Source organism: Rhinopithecus roxellana, chromosome 1 (genome assembly GCF_007565055.1).
Source record: "Rhinopithecus roxellana isolate Shanxi Qingling chromosome 1, ASM756505v1, whole genome shotgun sequence".
Classification (NCBI taxonomy): Eukaryota; Metazoa; Chordata; class Mammalia; order Primates; family Cercopithecidae; genus Rhinopithecus; species Rhinopithecus roxellana.
Window position 1 is genome coordinate 18,130,961 of NC_044549.1, and position 21,013 is coordinate 18,151,973.

Below are 21,013 nucleotides of genomic sequence, written 5' to 3' on the forward strand. Positions count from 1 at the left end.
GGAAATGGAATTGCTGACGGCTGCCATGTATGCAGCTAAAATGCATATATTTATGCAGGGGGGCTGTTTTCCTAAACTAGACAAGGGAGATTGGATCTTGATGGGAACATAGGTCTCCTCTAGATGCTGGAGATTTGTTTAATCCTTTGGAAACAGCAGAACAGATGCAAGCATGGCCGTTCCAGCCAGGTGTCATCTCTTTACAAAGGCCAAAAGAAAGCAGCTGATGATCCTCTGTTTCTTTCAAAGTCCTTTTCCCCCCAGAAGGACAAACTACATAATTTGCAGGACCCAGTATACCCTGAAACATAGAGTCTCTTGTTAAAAATGTATTAGGAATTTCAAGAAGGTGACAACAGAGAACTAAACCAACTATAGGGCATACCTAAACTCAAGACTCTATGTGACTGCACAAGTCACATACTCACGAAGCTAATCCTGTTACACAGAGAAGTAGAACTACCTCAAGAATTTCAGGCACATTTGCACAGAGTTCTTCCTGATTTCACTCCATTCCCTATGTACCATAGATCACCTCATCTCCTGCACGGCTGGGTCTCCCTCTGAAAGCTGCCACAAGGGCCTTTATGTTCATAATCTTTATGTTCTCAGCCAAAGAAGCTGCCATACCAGAAAGATTAAGGACCTGAAATGGAACCAGATTCTCTATCTTCTTCCACTGAACAAAGAGCACATCAGCAAGCATAATTGAGAAGAGTGATTGAATTATATTTATTTAGCTTTGGAGTTTGTTTTAAGACAGCAAAGGGATAGAGAAGAGAGGAGGTTGAGTAATCACCATTGCACACAATGTTTGGCTTTCTTCTTCTTGCACCTGAGAAAAACTGATATGTCTTTTTATGCTGTCTTGTTCAGTACTCACGTAGACACAGGAGAAGCATTTTCTGTTTTAGCCCTTTGTGCTACAACATAACAAAATGCCAGTGTGTGAAATCATAATGGTGAGAGATAAAATCAAGTATCTGAAGTATAAACAATATGAATAAATTAAATGTTTCTTTTATTTTTGGATTTTTTTCAACTAAAATGTAAATTTTCCTCTTAAGAAAGTATAATGGTTACTGCAAAAGCAAAACTTAACTACTAAAGAGATTATTTTAATTTCATTATTCCACCTGCTGTCCCTGAACTCTAATAATGGGGTTTATCTCATTTGACAAAAACAGACTCTCTAAACCATGTAGTTATTCCTATAGATTGGGGTCTCTGTTTAAATCTGTATTCATCGTTGATTGTTTCAGCTTTCAAACAATATGCTAAGAGTCCTTTTACTGTCCATATCCAGAAAAATGATGAAAAGGTGTTAAAACCTAACTTGCCTCTTTGTGCCCCTGGCCAGTACTGCTCTGTCAATTTATTCCTTTAGATCATTGTTATAGTCCTTTTATGCTGCCCTCATAGAATGCCTAGGTAATTTATAATGAACAGAGTTTTTTGGCTCAAGGTTCTGGCGGCTAAGTCAAGATTGAGGGGCCACATCTGGGGAGGGTCTTCCTGCTGCATCATAACGTGGTGGAAGGCATCACATGGGTGAGGGAGAGAAAAAGGGGGCTGATCTCCACCTTTTATAACGAGCCTGCTGCATTAATCCAGTCATGAGGGCTCAGCCCTCATGATCTAATTACCTCTTTAGGTCCCACCTCTAAACACAGTTGTATTAAGGATTACATTTCCAATGTGTGCACTTGAGGGGACACATTCAAACCATAGCAGTCATGTTTCTAAAACTTTATTTTTGTGAATGTGTGAAGTGTGCATGTTTTCCATAGCAGCAGTGTGGACAAAACATTTCTCAAATTGAAGAAGAACCAGTTGTTATGTAGTATCTGTGTACCTCTGGTTACTTTCCCAATCTGTAACTATAAATACTTTCTTAGATTGTCTTGTAACGTTTATTTTCTTTCCCCAGCTATTGACTGTTTCTTCTCAGACTCTATTTCTTCTTCATCTTTGTCCTTTAAGTAGTCCCCTTGGAAATGTAAATTAAGTGACTTAAGTGGTAGTCTAGATGCTGGACAGAGGTGAAGTGGGGTGGAGAAGATGAGAGAGGCCAGGTATCAGGTTGTGACAATTGTCAAGTGAAGGATATTCAGGCAGAATTAAGGCATTGACGGTAGGAATGGCAAGGAGTACTTAAATTCACAGTTCATTGCCAAGGAAAAATATTCGAGACCTCCATCTCTTATAGATGCAAGACATGCATGCAAAGCAACAGTTAAGATTAATTTTCAGATGTCTAGTTGGAAAAGCACAATATACAATCATTAAATCTTTCTTAAATGAGTTATCAAAAATAAATGTAAAACACCCACATTAACATTTTCACAAAAAGCATAACATCACACCTGACCCGTGATATTTCTTAACACATTCACTGAACAATGTTTGTTAGATGGCTAATATTTACTTGTAAAAGATAATGTGCCACTTAATCTTTTCATATTAAATCACTATGCTCCTCGAGATATATGTATTAAGGCTGTCTTCCTCAATCTTTGTCCTGAGATTTTCGACTAGTAACCATCAAAATACTGTGCAACTGAACCATAAAAATTTAATTTTTCTGTACATATATTATTAACATTCTCCATCTTTCCCTATAAATTTCACTTTTTTATAAGTTTTCTAGGGCACTTTTGTATGTGTGTGTATCACTGTTCTATTTAATAGTGGCAGCTTATCTTTGTTCATCAATATTGGCCTGAATTTCCATGAAAATGCACATTTCCATTTAAATAAAGTGAGCAGCTCTGTTGCATAGGAAACTATCAAGATCATCTGTCTCCTTTGACTTTTTTTGCATTATAAAATGAAATTCTGTGGACAAAGGACTGTAAAACAGAAACTCCCAGGCTAAAACAGCCAAGTCAGATTAGGGGAGAATCATTATTTTATACATATCTTGCAAGATATGAGAAAACTGGTAAACAATTTTAATCATGGTCTGAAAAAGGTCGTTGAAAACTGTCCGTCTTTCAGTGCACTACTGAACCTCAACCAGTATGAGAACAACTTGCCTGACAGAGTGTAATTTTGAAACATTATTCCATTGAAAAAATCAATCTTGTGTCTCTAAGCCCATAGGGCACCCTTCTTAAATTTGACCTTCCCTCTTTCCCTAGTCTCAATGGAAATACATAATATCTTCCTGTCATTCATATTCTATCCCTTTATCTATACAAAACTCATTATGGCCTCCACTATCAGCCTTCTCTTCTGGCTTAGTGTCACCAATTTTTTTCTCTTCCTAGAATAGTCCAGGAAGTTTTAACTGTTGGTTTCTCCGCAGTTATCTGCAGGTAAAAGAAAGTCAAAAGGACAACAAAAAGGATATAAAAGTGAGTGTCAAGCCTAATATTTCAGTTCTGTTATTCCATCTGGTTTGAAGTCACATTTCCCTTTGATGCTATACAAGGCATAATGTTCACTTCGTGTGCCTCTTCTAATTCCCCTGCCACTCTCAACACAGCAGGCCTCTTTTTTCTACTCCAGAATATATTATTTTTTAGTTGTCTTAAAGAAACTGTAATTTTGTTTCTCTTTTACAGTTGTGTTATACATTCTTGTAACATGACAATGACAAATGTAGGCAATATTCCAGATGTGGTTTCACAATTCTCTTTGTATACATTTTTTAAAACCTTGTGTTTATGACTCATTTTCTCTATATTTAGATGAGATGACCTCCTTAGAAATGAAGTTGAGTCTTGTCCATCAACTTAAAGGATTTATGGTAGAAGTCAGATTAATTTTCTTGTGTATTCTTGAAAACTTTGCATGTTTAGTACACTGAGAATAAGATCAACAACAGATTTTGGCAAGGTCTTTATGACTTTTACTCAATACTTTCATAGCTTTCTAAATCAAATGATGTAATGAAAGATCAGCTTTACCTATTCTCCATCTATGTTATGATATGAATAAAAAAGCAAAGACTGAAGCAAGACAGACTCAGATTTGAGTCATAGCTTTGCTACTAGCTCATTCTGTAAACTTTAGCAATTTAGGTATCTTTCAGAGATTTGCGTTGCTCCACGTATCAAGTAGATTCATAATAATAACTGCTACCTTACAAGATTAATAAAAGGATTAGAAATGACTATTAGATTAAAAAATAAATACAGTTTTTACATTCAGTTTTGACTGCTGAAATGAATAACACTTACTGCCCAACCCTCAATATACTTTGTGATATGAATATCTGCCCATGCAGAATTCAACAGTCAATGCCTTAGGTAACTAGAATAATATTTATGTTTTTCAGAGTTAGTTGAAAAGTGGTAATTGAAATGAAATTTTATTCTTCTTAGTACATTGAGTTATATCCATGTCAACAAACTCTTTTTCTTTTTAATTAAAGAAACTCAAAACTTATTTTTTTATATTTAGGACATTATATTTGTTAGGTATGTGTTTATTGTTTGCTAAAAAAAACTCAACAAGTCATAAGATGAGAAGCAAAGGAAAAATTATTTAAATATCTTAATGTAAAACTGTTCTACAGTAGTCTATCAATTTATTCTTGGTACATCTAAGAAATTAGTAGATTTACTGTCAGGAATAGGACTGTATATCAATTTAATAGACTTTCAATTAATTTGTGTTAATTTCAGGACTGTTTATGTGCTTTCAACACTCTACATCTTATTTTGAATCATTTAGTACCCATTTTCTATCTTACATACAGATTTCCCAAACTTGCAAGTTGCCTCATCATAGTCATTGTTTGATAATTGCTAGTTTAATAAATAGCATTCTTAAACTATTTAAAAGATAAATAATGGGTAAATAAATGAATGACAACAGGATATTGAATTATTCTAAGTAATGATTTTACATGACTATGTTTATCTGGTTGCCAAAAAAATCTTAATGAAGTAGTATGACAATTAATATAAAATCAAATGCATAATATATGCAAATAAAAAATAAGACAGAAAAGCAAATTCATTCAGGATATTTGGAAATTACAATCGTTACGTTACTGTATATTAACAATTTACCTGATAGACCAAAATTATAAAATTTATTATATGTCTTTGCATTTATATAGTAAAATACAGACTTATACAGAAAATGTTACATTGATATTTTATTTTGAATTGAGTTTATGTAACAGGGGAAGTAATTTTGAAGAGATGTTTAACTTACGCAGAAGTTATTTTTCAAATACTTTTTATGTTTTCTTTCTAGTTTGTGTATTACTAAAATATTAGGTGAAATGAAGGAAATTTGATCCCTGTTTTCAAAAGAGTTCTCCAAGGATATAAGCAAGACTGGGTACATCTTAGAATGATGTTCTCGCTTATGGCTAAAAATCAACAGATGAGCAAGACCCACATATCAACAGCAACAACTTTTAACCCTTATATTGCTAGAGTATGTTAGTTATCTTTTGCTGCATAACAAATTACCCAAAAACTTAAAACAAGAACATTATTATCTCACAGTTTCAGTGGCTCAGGATTCAGGAATGGCTTAGCTCCTGTACAGTTGCTCACAAGGTTGCAATCATGGTGTCAGCTGGGACTGCGGTCTCACCTGAAGGCTCAGCTGGGCAAGGATCCACATCCAAACTTATTTATATAGCTGCTGTCAGGATACAGTCCTTTGAGGGTTGTTGAGCAAACAGTCTTAATTCTTCACTGCTGCTGGCTGGAGAACACTCTCAGATTCTTACCATGTGGGCTTCTCCAATGTGGCAGCTTGCTTCATCAAAGCCAACAAGAGAGTCTGCTAGTAAGACAGAAGTCAAGTGTTTTATAACCTAATCATGGAAATGACAGCAATTTATCTTTGCACATTCTATTGACTATAAATATGATGCTAGACCCCACACTGAAGGGAAGGGATCACACAACAACAGGAATACCAGGATGCAGGGATCATTGCAGGTCATCTTAAAAGTTTTCCTACTACATATAGTATTGTTTCATTATGTTTGAAGCTCTAAGGTGATCCTAATTAGCCAGCATTCCCGGGAGTGATTTCTCCCCTTCAGTCCAATTCACATCAAAGATATCAAAGATGAGTCTTAGATACTCTCTGATGCTCAAGCTGTTTGTTCTGGCAGTGCTCTTGTGAGATGGATGGTGGGGAGCAGGCCAGTGGCATGGGTCAGGTACAGTTGGGGGGTCAGATGATCAACTGACCAGGAGGGTCTCTGTCTGGAGATCATTCTCGGAGTTTAGGATGTTCCTCCCACTTTCTTATACCTGTGTTCAGTGCAGGTCAATTATTAGGTGTTTCTTTCATAAAGGGAGTTTAGTCTCTTCTTGTAATGGTATGCTTTTTTTAAGGCTTATGAGAGTTGAATCTGTGCTGAGATGGACTTGTGTATAGGGTATCCAGGGTTTTTAGGTCTCATTGTCACAGAGACCCAGTCATCCCCAGGCCTACTTGCCTCACACCCCTAAGGACACATAATGTCGGTCCTGTGAGATGTTTGAGTAGGCCGTAGGGCTGTCATTAATCCTGCAGCCACCATGCGTCTGTAGGCAGTGTTTCAAGCAGAGAGCAAGAGTTGTAAGGCCACTGGAGGTCTTGTCTCTAAACTTAATTCTGACACATTCAGTTGATCAAAGCAAGTCACAAAGCCAGACCAGATTTAACAAGGTAGAAAAATAGATTTTACCGCTTAATAGAAACAGCAAAATTACATTGCAAAGGGGCATACATATAGGATAGGGAGGAATTCATGACCATTTTTTTTTTACAATCTACCACATGGATTATAGTTTTTTTTAAGTGAATCATTATTTTTTCAAGCTTAATGTGAATAACAAATTATGAATATATTTACTATTTTGTGTCTAACACTATTTTTGCTTTGTACCCCTAATGAATGATATTAATGTTTTCTTAACACTGTTAGTTAATCAGCCTTGGGTTAAATAAAAGGCTTACAAAAGTGAATAATGGGCCAGGCATGGTGGCTCACGCCTGTAATCCCAGCAGTTTGGGAGGCCAAGCTGGGCAGATCACTTGAAGTCAGGAGTTTGAGACCAGCCTGGTCAACATGGTAAAACCCCATCTCTACTAAAAATATAAAAATTAGCCAGGTGTGGTGGTGGGCACCTGTGATCTCAGCTAATCAGAAGGCTGAGGCAGGAGAATCTCTAGAACCAGGGAGACAGAGATTGCAGTGAGCTGAGATAGTGCCACTGCACTCTAGCCTGATAGCCTGGGTGACAGAGCAAGACTCAGTCTCAAAAAACCAAAACAAACAAACAACACGTGAATAATGGAGCATCTTGCAGTAAGCAGGAAGCTAAGGAAAGTATAATATATAAGGTGGAAAGAAGTAGAAAGGAGGAAAGAAAGCACAAGATAGATAGTAAGTGAAGAAAACATACATATAAATTGTTCAAAGAATGTAAAGCTCACCATATACTGGGAGATCAGATTGCATTAGAAAGACTGAATTAGGCATTTAAATATACTGTTGAAGATAAGGAATGTCAAGCTGTAGAAAATGTAGTCTAGATGGAAAGAACATTAGCAGTGGTAGAATAAATGGTGTGGAGATTAAGAGGAATTTAGGCCATTTTCAAGTATTTAGAGTTTGATGACACTGGATCTTTATTATATCCAATTTCTCTTCAAAACATAAGCTTTTCCCTGTTTTTGCTTTTGTTTCTTTTTGTTTTTGTTGTTGTTGTTGTTGTTGTTGTTGTTTAATGTGAATGCAACTCTAGCCCTGCTTTTTGGCTATGAGTAATGGTTAGTGACTTTTTAGTTTGATGACTTTTTAATGACAAAGTGTAAAGTGATTAAAGAAAAGAGGAAAGATGTTTTACTTTTATTGGGCAAAGAAAAGTAAAACAGAGTATGGATCTGTATGTGTGTGTGCATGTATACATACATGTAAATGTGTGTGTGTGTGTGTGTGTGTATTAGTCAGCTTTGCTGTCATAACAAAATATCACAGATTGGGTGGCTTAAAAGGCACAAATTTATTTTCTCACAGTTCTGGACACTGGAGTTTGACATGGGTGCCTACACGGTCAGGTTCTGGAGAAGCTCTCTTCTGTGTCACAGAGATCAGCCTTCTTGCTTTGTCCTCACATGGCAGAGAAGAAGAGATATATCTTCCTTTTCTTATAAGATCACAGTCTTTATCAGATTAAGGCCCAGCTCTGAAAACCTCATTTAGCCTTAATTTCCTCCCAAAGACCATATGTCCAGATTTTGTCACATAGAGAGTTAGGGCATCAATGTATAAATTTTGGTGGGACACAATTTAGTCCAGTGTGTGTGTGTGTGCGCGTGCTGGATCAGGAAGAAAGCAAGATATTACCTGATGAAATATTTACTCACTGTTATCCAAGTGTCTGTATGAGTGAATTTTGAATGAAAGAATAAAAATTGTAAATTCATAAAGGATATGCCTGCTAGGTTTGACTTACTTGGAGAGCTCTGTCTGAACTTAGAACTGAGTTTAGGCCAAGAGCTAAAGCAAAGTATCTCATGGTTACCACATGTCTAGAGAGTGGTGTAGCCACAGGGAAACAGAGAGAGGAGCAATAAGTCTCCCTGAGTAAAACTTATAAAGATGGTACAGTTTCAGTTACTTTTCAGATAATATGCTGATGTGATTGCTGTTAAGACTATAAGAAATGTATCAAAAAATTAATATGAATGCTAAAAATCAAACTGTTCAATATGCAATTGAAGCCTGATTGCTTAGGCCAGGATGTACCTATCAAGGGTTATCTTTGTAGTAGGTTCTTCCGACAGATGTTAGCACCTTTTCTTAAAACCAAGTAGTTGACATTTTATCACAACTTGTATTAACATCAATGTAACTTGTGTATCCGCTGTTCCCTGATTACAATGGAAAAGTACCTTAATCTTATCAGGAAATAATATTTATATCATAAATAGGGAGGGTTTCTTCCCCAAAAGTTATTTCCACCTTTGATAACCAGTTAATCCATCTCTGCTTAGAATCTCGTAACCTTTCCTCACAGTAAGTGACACTTTCTAACCTGTCTCATCTTTTCCTGATCTTGTCCCTAAAATTTGAAGTCATTTTATATTTGTTCTTCAAACGTCTCATCCACCGGGGGAGAAAATTCAGTTTAAATTTTGAGAACAAGAACTAGCCAATTTACCTTTGTGAGCTATAATTTCCCTATCTGTGAAATAAAAGTAAAATACCTTTGCTTCTTCATGATTGTTGTGAAAAGCAAATGAGATAAAGTAGATTCTATCTGACCATCTAGCATTTATCAGAACACCACCAATGAAAGAGTTCATTGCCTCCAAGATAGCCCATTCCCTTAGGAACAGTTCCAATAAATCCAGGATATTAGTAAAAAAACAAAAATATGCTTCGTTATAACTTGGTACATGATCTTACAACACTGCCTACGGGTACTCGTTCTGCAAAATTGAGCTTATACAAAGTAAACCTAATCCTACTTCCACACCACACCATTACTCTTCAAATATTTAAAGAACAACATGTAAACCTCATAAATCTTCTTCGTTCAGCCTAAATTGTCGGAATCTTTCAACCATTTCCATCCGGCATGATGTCTAGATATGTCATCATTCGGGCCACCTTCCTCTGGAGATCTAGAGTTTTTCTCTAAGTCTTTTCCAGAATTGAACCCAATACTCCAAATGTTTTCTAATCAATGTGAGAACACAGGGATAGCACCTTTCCTGCTGTGCCTCAATTAATGCATCCTGAGTTTGCATTTGCTTTTTGAACAACTGCCATGCACTGTTGGCATAGGGAGAGCTTACTAGCAGCTTATCCTCAGCAGTCTTTCTCAGAGGAGTTTCTGTTAAGCCAGGACTATTTCTATACTTGTCAATTGACTTTATTACTTTTGAGCGCAATATTATATTTTTATAGGTCTACACTGTATATCTATGTAAATCATATATATGATTATGAACCATCTATATCATATTCATATTTAAAAATATGAATAGATACAGATATGTTAAAATGATCTAGATATGTAATACCTATATAAATTTGTATAGATATGTAAAGAATGTATATTCTAGAAATATAGACTAGAATATATGATATATGTTCTTTACATATCTACACAAATTCTAGTATATAGAGAATATATGATATGCAATATATAATATATATGCTTTACATGTCTATACAAACATATTCTTTTCGTATTCCCATTTCATAAATATTCCTATTAAATTTCATTCTGTTTCTGTACATAAAATTTCTTAACCCGTCCATGTCTTTTTCCGTCTCAATTACATCAGCTGGTACAATTATTGTCCTTCTCAGTAATGTCTGTGATTTTTTCTGCCTTGCAATTTAGCTGTGTGCCCTTATCATAAGAGCTTAGTGCTCTCTGTGCAGCAATCATTTAGTATACTCTCTAATTTTTTTCTTCATTGGGACAATTGTTTTTGCATTATTGGAATTCTGTATTTTGTAGATGCCTATCTCTCACTCTTTGTAGAATCTCTGATCAAGATATTGTACCCAATCCATGTGCATTTTAACTGCCACTCTGAAGTTTAATATCTACAGTTATGGCCAGTACTTTTTCCCTGAACTGTAAGTATCTTAAAGTGAAAATGGTCAGTTTTTTCCCAAGTTTCCCCACCCCTTGCATTTCATCAGTCTTCATTAAGAACTAAGTCAAAATAACAGCTCTGTTGACTTTTTGAAAGATGGACACAGCAGCGAGGCAGGCAATTGTGATTTTATAGCTTCTCACTTATTGCTTTCATGATGGAGGAAATGAATTCACAGGATGGGAAAGTTTGTTTTGTGAGGATTGATTGAAGCGTGAAGCACATGGACTTTCCAAGTGGTCTAATGCAGTTCCTTGTTCACATGGAAACCTCTTGATATTCTCTTCCTGCCAAAATATTTGTCCATGGTTTCCTCCTTGCTTCAGCCTATCAGGAAAAAAAAAAGCCTGTCTTTAGCATTAATAGTAGTCAAGAATTATTAAATGTTCATCTGCCTGGGATGAACTTTACATGCATCATTATTCCTTTTATCATCACAACCCTATAAATCACAAGGATCACATATGTCCATTTTATGGACACGAAAGCTAAGATTTAAAGAGATTAAATTATTTGGTCAAAGTGAACCAGCTTGTAATAGTAAAGCCAGAGTAATCTGATGTTATAGCTCATGCTTTTATTAACCACAACTTCATTTCAAATAACCCTTTATATTGATGAAGCCATACTTCTATAAGAATATCTTCTTCTGGCACTTGTACAATTGATGCTTCTGAAACCATCTCCACCTATCTTAGGTGAATTTATCTCTGGTCCTTGCTTTCATTCTGGCCATCTGTCAGTCTTTCTGTCTGAAGTCACTTTCCAACTCTGTGATGTATATAGACTGTGTTCTGGCTGCTGATTGAGCCTCTGTGATTTGTAGGCTGAAAGTGAATTACCATTACCTAAGTGCATTGATGCACCAAAAAAAACCAACTGCCTCAGCAGAACCAACAGTAATGTGAATATTGATTATTGTCATGAAATCAGTATTTAGGATAGGATTACAAATTTCCCTCATTTGAAGCATGATTTGCATGTTCTGTGTGGCATGTCAGTTTATCATCAAACCCTGTCAGCTCTGCCTTCAAATATATCCCAGGATCCAAGCTCGTTTTACCCCTTTGCAGCAGCCACCCTGGCCAATCCACCAACACCTCTCCTAGCCTCCCTTCTTCCACCACTCCATGGTATGTTCTCCTAACATGGAACCCTAGAACGGGAAGATCCCTTGGAAATGTAAACCAGATTGTGTCCTTCTGTGATCAAAACTGCCAATCATGATCTGTTCCAGTCAAAGTAAGAGCCTGGCCACCTACTTAGCTGCCTCTTCAATTGCATCTCCCCCAACCTTCCCTTCACTCATTGCTCTGACAACAATGGTGTCATTGTTTCTCAACTTGCCACATGCACTCCTATCTCAAAACCTTTGCACCTGACATTCTGTCTAACTGGGAAGCTCTTAGCTCCGGTAACATCATGGCTCCGTCCCCACTCCCTCACTTCCTCCAACCTCTATGACAATGCAAATTCATCAGAGACCTTTCAGGTCCTTCATAAACTAGCAATTCCCATTCCATACTCTCCTTCTCTCTTGCCCTGCCTTTTGTCCATAGTAATTATTACTAACTGACATGTACATGGGTTTTGTTTTTCCTATTGTCTGTCTTCCCCTTTCTCTTTCTAGTTCACTGCTGTGCCCTCAGCTCTTTAAACACTACACCTGTGTTCTCTTTATTCTCTCTGAAATTTCTATTAGTCAACCCTCAGATTGAGCCTTCAGCCTTATCCAACCCTTAGACTGAGCCTTCACCTTCTGAAGAATTAAACTCACATATTTTACCTGTGGTTTGTCTTTGTAGGTGCAGATTCATGCTATTTTTCTATCAGACTTCTTCAACTATGTCTATGTACCTTCCGATACTTCTTTTGAGTATTTTTTCTGCTATCATTTTAATTTTCAGAAATCTCTCCAATTTTTGGATGATTTCTCTTAGCATCCAGATCCTTCTTGATCCATGAAGCATATCTTGTAAGACACCATTATTGTTTCTTCTAGTTTTCTTGATTCTCTCTGATTATTCATGCCTCTCACTTTTGTACTGGGAACTCTTCTCACACGTCTGGTGATTCTTGGCTTTGCATTTATATTTACAGGTAAAGCTCTATCTGAGTGGAGGCTCTGTGTCAGAACGTAGGCATGTCTATTGTGGGCCTCAGTTTGGGTGATAAGGAGACTGTTTTATTAGAGATCTTCAAATGCCAATATGTGGCTTTTATTTTACCTTGGAATATTCATTTTTTCCTTAAAAATACTCTTTTGATATTCCATGGGCATTAGTGATTAACTCTTCCTTGTAAAACTTTCAAACTATACCCTTTACCTATATGGAGCCCATGTTTTACTCCCACCCTTTGCTACAATGGGTACCTCTAAGCCTGGAGTCCAGGTATGTTTCCTCCACATTAATTTCTCTCCTGTCAACAAAGGCAATCTCTTTTGTTCCATTTTTATGCCCTGCTACACCCACAGTATTTCCCAGTCACTTCAGTTACTTCACAAATTTGCTGAATTCACATCCACTGGAGTCCCATCTCTTGTCTTCTTTGTTTTTGAGGATTTACTCTAGGTGTTTTGCTTTCCTATTTTTAGAGGGTCCTCAGAGTTGGAAACACAATAAACATACGTTTGCTCTAACATCTTAACCAGAAGCCAGGCCTACCGCGTTTTCAGTGATCTACAAAATGAGGTAAGCACTGGAGAAACCTCACATATAAGTGTAGTCTTCTACTATATATTTATTTCTGACTTCTCCCCTTCTCTTGAATCGTAAGCCTTTTCCATGTCATTTTTACAACATGAAATAAGAATACTATAATTGTTTCCAATGTCTCTTCCTAGATAAACTTTAAATATTTAACATTAAAAATCAATGAGTAATTCATAGTGTTCAAAATATTTTGCTTAAAGAACATGTTGTGCTTTTAATTAAATTAAACATAGTAACAAATGATGACTCGAGAAATAGGCTGATCTGGTTTACCTAAAGGTACCAGCCTAGTGTGTGACTTTTTTATAATATGTGTATAATATTTTATATTATTATTTTTATAATATACAACATATAACAATAATCATTGTATAATATTTTAATATAATATACTAATATAATCATATATTTTATATAACTTATTCAAATGAAATAAATTTTATATTTCAAATAAAATGTATTTTGTATATGGAGACTAAATGCAATATATTTTACTTTTTAGTTGTGCATTTTTATTGTTATTTTCCAATCAAAAACAGCATCCATGACAAGTGACATTCAGCTTTCATTTATTCCACTAAAGTGAACATTAACACTGTCAGATTTTCCTTTATTCATGATTTTCTGTGCAATGAAATCCAAAGCAATCACCTGTCCTTCCATTATTTACAAAAGAAAAGAAACACCACCAGCGACAAATATTCAGCATCTTATCTGCTCTGCTTGCTGTCCTGCATGCCTGCAAAAAAAAAGAAAAAAAAAAAGCGTTTAAAAGTTTCTGAAAATTCTACTGTTTACTAATCTTGATTTTGAAGAGTTATATGATATATACTCATGTTTTCACAAGTGCATTTCCCTTTACCTTTATCTCCTATTGGCCTATTGATTTTTTTAATTCTGTGTTTTTTGTTTAACTCTTGACTGCAGAATACAATATGGTTAAACTTAGAACATATTTGAAACTTGTAATCATTTTGCAATTGCCAGTCATTTACTGAGTTGTTAATCTAATCAACACAACTAGATGTTACTTAGGTGGTTTTAGCAGATACTCTTGCAGAGCTCAAGTAGCAGAGTTACTCCATTATATTCCCTTTCAGACATGATAAATGGTGCTGTCTAATTTTTGGTGGCTACTGCTATCCATGTCTAATTTGAGGATTATAAGTATTGAATTTGAATTTGTAAGTTCTATCCCAAAAGTATAGCTTTTTGAATTGATTAAAAATCTAAGGATCTACTTCATAAGCATGTACCTAGAATGCCAAACTGATAAAGTTTTTCAAGTTCTGTGTTCTGTGTGCCATTTCATATCCTTAAGGCGGGAATTATCATAATGATGAGAGCAGTAATCCACTCTAACATGAGAGTGGTATGTATAAGTTCATTCTCACATTCCTATAAATACCTGAGAATGGGTATTTAAAAAAAAAAAAAGGTTTAATTGGGTTACAATTCAACAGATTGTACAGGAAGCATGATGCTGACACCTGCCCGGAAATACAGAGTCATGGTGGAAGGCGAAGGAGGAGCAGGCATGTCACATGACAGAGAGGAGCAAGATAGAGAGTGGGGGGGCAGGTGCTACATACTTTTTAACTACCAGATCTCGCTTCATGAGAACAGCACCAGAGGGATAGTGCTAAACCATTCATGAGAAATCCACCCACATAATCCAATCATTTTCCAACAGGCCCCACCTATAACACTGGGGATTGTAATTCACCATGAGATTTGGGTGGAGAGACAGATCCAAACCATACCATGGTAGTAGACATTATGAAGAAGAGTGTCTTTGTCTCCTGCTAAGATTCCAAAATGACAGCTATCTTCTGGATATACCTGAATTAATTAAATCTATTATTATCAGTGGCTCATTTAAACAAGCTTGAAGACCCTAGTATCTGTTTTAGTTTCATAATTAATCAGTTCAGTAAGGAGTATAGTTAAATAAATTAATTCCAGTAAAACCTTTAAAATGGTAGCCAATTCTTAGGTATTATTATTTTCATATAATAGGAAGCCATAAGTAAAAGTGTATGAACAAATATCCATTTTTTTTGTAGTTGTAAAGTGGCTATGCCCAAACTCAAATGGTTACCTACTCTTTGTAATAATTTCATAATTTTGAAACCAACACTTACTATTTGGGATAACAGTTCTGAACTTTAGCTTCTTGTGCCTCTCAACAATGAGGTATATAAGAATATATTCAAAAAATGTAAAACAAAAATTGACGATCACAGTACAACCAGAAATTGAGAAATCTGCCAATATGACAAAAGTTTTGTTATGCTTTCTTTGATAACTTCTATTACCCAAGGAATAGATTGAGTAAAGCTAGAGGATCTGAATGATACAACTTAAAAAATTCTGTCTGATGAATATATAGAGATTGAGTAAAGCTGGAAGATCTGAACGATACAATTTAAAAATTCTATCTTATGAATATATAGAGAGAATAATAAACTCAAATTTGCAGAATAATACTCCCTTTAAGCAGACAAAAAAATATAATTGATCATGTCCTAGGTCATAAAGAAATTTGTAACAAATTTTAAAGGCTGAGATTTTTATAGAACACATTTCTAAACAAAATTAAGTTAGAAATAAATGATAGAACAATAACTTTAAAAAACAGAATTTAAAATATTTTAAAATAATGTGTGAATTGTTTTCAAAGTAATTAAATAGCTCACTTAAATAACTCATGGGTTATTTTCATATAATTTAGAAAATTTCTAAACCTAAATAATAGTGAAAAAACTATGTCTTAAAACTTACAGTGCACAACTACTGCAATACTTTAGAAGTAAATATATCTAGCCTTAAAATGCTTATTTTAGAAACAAAGAAATGCTGAATATTAAAGACTAAGAATCCAGCTTAACAATTTAGGAAAAGAGGGAATAAAAGAAAGTAGAAGGAAAGAAATGGTAAAGATAAGATCAAAAACAGTAAATGGTGGTTCAGGGTGCACAGGCTTATGCAAACCCACCCCCAAATTCTGAGGAAGATGAGAGGCTGAAGAAAGAGACTGGCAAGTCGAGTTTCTCGGAAAGAAATATTTAATGGAAACTACAAATAGAGGCCATGTCTGTGTCTTCCATGGAGACAAGATGATGGATCCTCATGACATTACCCTATATACCCAGGGCTTATATACCACAAAGAAAGTGTATTTGCGATTCAGAAGAGATATGTAGGACAACTGGAGCATGATAACATTGAGGCTGTTTAGACCTAAGAGCAAGATTTACAGTAAGTACCTGGTTTTTTTGTTTTGTTTTGTTTTGTTTTTGGACAGCATCTTTCTCTGTCGTCCATGCTGGAGTGCAATGGTGCAATCTCAGCTCACTGCAACTTCTGCCTCCTAGGTTCAAGTGATTCTCCTGCCTCAGCCTCCCAAGTAGCTGGGACTACAGTCGCATGCCATCACATCTGGCTAATTTTTGTGTCTTTAGTAGAGACAGGGTTTCACCATGTTGGGCAGGCTGGTCTCAAACTCCTGACCTCAGGTGATCCACCCACCTTGGCCTCCTAAAGTGCTGGGATTACAGGTGTGAGCCACTGTGCCCAGGCAAGTACCTGCTCTGGTACAAGTAACAATAAAACTGGAAATTTTAGTGGCCTTCCCAGAATAAACATTAATCAAAAGTCAATATGGGCCGGGTGTGGTGGCTCATGCCTGTAATCCCAGCACTTTGGGAGGCCAAGGTGGGTAGATCATGAGGTCAGGAGATCGAGATCATCCTGGCCAAAAATGGTGAAACCCCATCTCTACTAAAATACAAAACATTAGCTGGGCATGGTGGCGCACACCTGTAGTCCCAGCCACTCGAGAGGCTGAGGCAGGGGAATTGCTTGAACCCGGGAGGTGGAGGTTGCAGTGAGCCGAGATTGTGCCATTACACTCCAGCCTCCAGCCTGGTGAGAGAGCAAGACTCCATCTCAAAAAAAAACAAAAGTCAACATAGTGGATTATTATGCAGGATGGATTTGCTTTAGCCTTCACAAATAGAAAACAAAATAACAAGAAAACCAAAATTTGTTTCCTTAAAACACTAATAAAATTTTCAAACTCTGACAAAATAGATCCAGAAAAACATAAGGTATAAGTAAACAATATCACAGATGAAAAAGGAGAAGAAGATGTAACTGCTGATAAAAATATTTAAAAATCAATAGGAAAATACTATAAACAACTATGTTACAATAAATGTAAAAATTAGATAAAAGAGGCAAGTTTCTGGAAAATTATATATTACAAAAACTGACCTCAGGAGAAATAGGAAACTAAATTGTCCTGTTTTCATTACATAAATTACGTCAGTGTTTTTCCCTGCAAAGGAAATTTCAGATCCAAATTTTTAGTTTTTTTGAAAGTTTTACCAAACACATAATTCCAAAAAACAGATAAATCCAATTTTACACAAATTCACATAATATTAAAATTTTGCTCCCTAGGCAAAACTGTGAACTGAAAAAATTTGTTTGACTTACCATTCTCCCTCCTAAAGCATAAACTGTTTACCTAGTATTACCGAAGCCTCTTATTTTTTTGTGCTCAGTTAGGAATCGGTCTTTTCCTTCTACCCTGCACCAAAACACAAAGCATGCTCTAAAGCTTGAAGTCACTTTGGAAAATATCTGGTACTAAACAGTCAGAATGATCTTATTGCTGGAAATCAACTTTTAATGACGAGATTTCGGTGTGTGATGATAAACTGGAGACATATTTGGGAGATATTTCACTTTCACATTCAAACATTGAGATAAGTCACTAATTTTGTCACCATTCCCCTATATTAGAGTTTTACAGTCTGATGGCATTAATGATTGTCCAAATTCTGACTTTATGTTAAGTATGAATTTTAAAACATGGTCTTTTAGAAAATACTTATTTAAAAATTCAAAAGTTTCATTATGTTTACATATATATTTCTAAATTTTATAAAATTTTACTTCCTTAGTTATTACTACTTTTTTTTATAACAATTGGAAGACTTACATTCGATAAGTGAAGGAAAATTTCAACTCTCCAGAATGATGGGAAAGAAAGTCTCTAAAACAGTTCTATGCTGTGGAGCATTTAGTGTTATCCTTTCGATTTCCAGGATTTTAAATATTTCATACAGTGGATGGGGGCCCGGAAGTGGAAGGCGTTGCCATTTTTACAGTTGAATGCAAAGGCTTTTATAAGAAAATGATGAGGCCTAGGCATCTCATTTGCATAAGGAGCAAATTTCTGTTAGCTCCACCCCATCCTCCTAGTGTGCGTGTGGACCCTTAGCTTGAGTTACTTTATATTGCTTTGTTTCCCTTACTCCATATATGTCAGGGGACAGAATTTTCCATTGCAGTCATATCTGGATGAGTCACCTGTGTGGCCATTCTTTAGCCAAGCCACACTGTACAAGTTCTCTCATCTGTGCTTGCAGGCTGTTCTTTTGTTTGAAAGGATTCAGCTGAGAACTCACTTTAACTGCCTACCTGACCATGTATTTTCCTTTCTCCTCTCACAATCTCATTTTGGTGTATATCCTTCTAATCTATTTCCTAAGCACAAAGTTTATTTTTTCTCTTCATAAAGTTGAAATTATACCCTATAGTAATTTTATGTATATACTTAATGCCCTTTTATATTCACTTACTAATATGTACATTTTCCATGTTATTATGTGTAATATAACTTATCTGAACAAATCTGTTTGTAAAAACTTGAGATCAATCCCAGTTTTTTTTCTATTATATTTATAAACCTACTTTTTAAAAATATTTTCTTTTTTTTAATGCATCCATTATTTTATTTCATCTGGTTACATGAGGTTACCTTTGTCATCCCCAGAATTTTATAGAGGAAGTTCAATTCAGTCTGAATGGCAGCATCCTCATAGGTGTGTCCACCAAGTAGAGTGGCAGGGGCGTAGACTTGCTAAATCAGTGATTTTGGATAAGTTATATAATCTCTTTGAACTTTAGGTTTCTCATTTCTTTTTTTAATTATTGTTATACTTTAAGTTCTGGAATACATGGGCAGAACATGTAGGTTTGTTACATATGTATACATGTGCCATGGTGGTTCGCTGCACCCATCAACTCATCATCTACCTTAGGTATTTCTCCTAATGCTATCCCTCCCCTAGCTCCCCACCCACTGATAGGCCCTGGTGTGTGATGTTCCCCTCCCTGTGTGAATGTGTTCTCATTGTTCAACTCCCACTTATGAGTGAGAACATGTGGTATATGGTTTTCTGTTCCTGTGTTAGTTTGCTGAAAATGATGGTTTCCAGCTTCATCCATGTCCCCGCAAAGGACTTGAACTCATCCTTTTTTATGGCTGCATAGTGTTTCATCGTGTATATGTGCCACATTTTCTTAATCCAGTCTGTCATTGATGGGCATTTGGATTGTTTCCAAGTCCTTGCTATTGTAAACAGTGCTGCAATAAGCATAGGTGTGTGTTTGTCTTTAAAGTAGAATGATTTATAATCCTTTGGGTATATACCCAGTAATGGGATTACTGGGTCAAATGGTATTTCTGGTTCTAGATTCTTGAGGAATTGCCACACTGTCTTCCACAATGGTTGAAGTAATTTACACTCCCAACAGTGTAAAAGTGTTCCTATTTCTCCACATCCTCTCCAGCATCTGTTGTTTCCTGACTTTTTAATGATTGCCATTCTAACTGGCATGAGATGGTATCTTATTGTGGTTTTGATTTGCATTTCTCTAATGACCAGTGATGATGAACTTTTTTTCATGTGTTTGTTGGCTGCATAAATGTCTTCTTTTGAGAAGTGTCTGTTCATATCCTTTGCCCATGTTTTGATGGGTTTGTTTTTGTTCTCGTAGATTTGTTTAAGTTTTTTGTAGATTCTGGATATTAGCCCATTGTCAGATGGATAGATTGCAAAAATCTTCTCCCATTCCATAGGTTGCCTGTTCATTCTAATGATAGTTTCTTTGCTGTGCAGACACTCTTTAGTTTAATTAGATCCCATTTTTCTATTTTGACTTTTGTTGCCATTGCTTTTGGTGTTTTAGTCATTAAGTCTTTGCCCGTGCCCATGTCCTGAATGGTATTGCCTAGGTTTTTTCCTAGGGTTTTTATGGTTTTGGGTCTAACATTTAAGTCTTTAGTCCATCTTGAATTAATTTTTATATAAGGTGTAAGAAAGAGGTCCAGTTTCAGTTTTCTGCATATAACTAGGCAGTTTTCCCATTACCATTTATTAAATAGGAAATCCTTTCCCCATTGCTTGTTTTTGTAAGGCTTGTCAAAGAAAAGATAGTTGTAGATGGTTGGTGTTAGTTCTGAGGCCTCTGTTCTGTTCCATTGGTCTATATATCTGTTTTGGTACCATTACCATGCTGTTTGGTTACTGTAGCCTTGTAGTATAGTTTGAAGTCAGGTAGCATGATGCCTCCAGCTCTGTTCTTTTTGATTGTCTTGGCTATACGGGCTCTTTTTTGATTCCACATAGTTTTTTCTAATTCTGTGAAGAAAGTCAATGGTAGCTTGGTGGGGATAGCATTGCATCTATACATTACTTTGGGCAATATGGCCATTTTCGCAATATTGATTCTTCCTATCCATGAGCATGGAATGTTTTTCCATTTGTTTGTGTCCTTTCTTACTTCCTTGAGCAGTGGTTTATAGTTCTCCTTGAAGAGGTCCTTCACATCACTTGTCAGTTGCATTC

General features: G+C 35.8%; 1 protein-coding gene across 2 annotated transcripts in view; it reads left to right on the forward strand.

Annotated features, from left to right (window-relative positions):
- Window positions 1-21,013, forward strand: part of EPHA6 (EPH receptor A6) — a 955,335-nt gene that overhangs the window by 676,563 nt on the left and 257,759 nt on the right. The window lies entirely within an intron of this gene.